Genomic DNA, 2,277 nt, shown 5'->3' with positions numbered 1-2,277 from the left:
TCATGAGGGTTATTGTCCTAGTGTCATGAGGGCTATTGTCCTAGTGTCATGAGGGTTATTGTCCTAGTGTCATGAGGGCTATTGTCCTAGTGTCATGAGGGCTATTGTCCTAGTGTCATGAGGGCTATTGTCCTAGTGTCATGAGGGCTATTGTTCTAGTGTCATGAGGGCTATTGTCCTAGTGTCATGAGGGTTATTGTCCTAGTGTCATGAGGGCTATTGTCCTAGTGTCATGAGGGCTATTGTCCTAGTGTCATGAGGGCTATTGTCCTAGTGTCATGAAGTCTTATTCAGATGAATTTATTAGTCAGAAACCGACTGTTTCATTGCTATACATTACACATATACATTATACATGGCTTTTCATCATGCATAATTATATACATACTACTTATTTAAGCGCTGTATATAGATATGTCATATATAAAGTATACACCTTATTTAGTTATATATTACATAGACATATATTATTAAATATGACCGAAAAAGTAAGATTAATAATTCTAACACGAATTTTCTCAATATTTCTTATGTTTCTTTTCACTGTCGATGGTAATTGAAAAATCAGTTCTCCAAAATTCATTTTTATTTCTAGTCTATGAATTTTGAAAATAAAAATGAATTTTGGATAACTGATTTTTCAATTACCATCGACAGTGAAAAGAACCATAAGAAATATTGAGGAAATTCGTGTTAGAATTATTAATCTTACTTTTTCGGTCATATTTAATAATATATATATATATATATATATATATATATATATATATATATATATATATATATATATATATATATATATATATATATATATATATATATATATATATATATATATGAGTTTAAACATAAGTTTTACATAATTTTATACATAAGTTATACATATGTTTATATATAAACTTCACGACCAAAAATAACATTGTAAATTGTATGTTTCTTGCAGGAACTCCTTAATTAACCATTAGCCAAACTATGTATATTCCTCTGTCTTCAGGTCAAAACAAAAACAATTCTGTGTTTACTTGTTATAAACAATATAATATTTATCAACTAGACACAAACAATGTATCCTTCAGTCTCTTAGCTCCTGTTCTTAATTGTATCATACTCGACAGGCAAACAAAAATAATGTTTTCTTTTGCCTTTCATGTTTTTCTCCAACTTACATGACTATTGTTTCACTGTTTCATGACCTGATGAGACTATTGATATTAATTACTATTTCTGCTATTTCTTGTGATCGTGTTTACTTTTATTATATCATTAGTACTGTTTTTTATTCGTTCAATGATTACCAGATCTGGAAACAATAAAATGTCGGGCGCCAAGACACTGACGGTGGTGTTCCGAGAATTGAGAGGGTTTTAATTATTGAATTACAATGGTGATTTATCACGGTGTGTGTGAGTGTGTCTAGGGCGGGGGGGGGGGGGGGGGGGGGGGGGGGGTTCGTTATCTGGGTGTCGTTATCTGTGTGTCGTCACCTGGGTGTCGTTATCTGGGTGTTGTCACCTGGGTGTCACCACCTGGGTGTCACCACCTGGGTGTCACCACCTGGGTGTCACCACCTGGGTGTCACTACCTGGGTGTCACTACCTGGGTGTCACAACCTGAGTGTCACCACCTGGGTGTCAGCACCTGGGTGTCACCACCTGGGTGTCACCACCTGGGTGTCACCACCTGGGTGTCACTACCTGGGTGTCACTACCTGGGTGTCAGCACCTGGGTGTCAGCACCTGGGTGTCAGCACCTGGGTGTCAGCACCTGGGTGTCACCACCTGAGTGTCATCAACTGGGTGTCACCACCTGGTTGTCACCACGTGGGTGTCACCACCTGGGTGTCACCACCTGGGTGTCACCACCTGGGTGTCACTACCTGGGTGTCATCACCTGGGTGTCACCACCTGGGTGTCATCACCTGGGTGTCACCACCTGGGTGTCATCACCTGGGTGTCACCACCTAGGTGTCACCACCTGGGTGTCACCACCTGGGTGTCACCACCTGGGTGTCATCACCTGGGTGTCACCACCTGGGTGTCATCACCTGGGTGTCACCACCTGGGTGTCATCACCTGGGTGTCACCACCTGGGTGTCACCACCTGGGTGTCACCACCTGGGTATCACCACCTGGGTGTCACCACCTGGGTGTCATCACCTGGGTGTCACCACCTGGGTGTCACCACCTGGGTGTCACCACCTGGGTGTCAACACCCCCCCGCCGTGGCCAGCGCAGAGAGGGGGTGGCAGCGCTTCATTATTTAAACGAGTGCCAGGAA

Source organism: Procambarus clarkii, chromosome 36 (genome assembly GCF_040958095.1).
Source record: "Procambarus clarkii isolate CNS0578487 chromosome 36, FALCON_Pclarkii_2.0, whole genome shotgun sequence".
NCBI classification, from domain to species: Eukaryota; Metazoa; Arthropoda; class Malacostraca; order Decapoda; family Cambaridae; genus Procambarus; species Procambarus clarkii.
Note: the sequence above shows the minus strand (reverse complement) of the source record.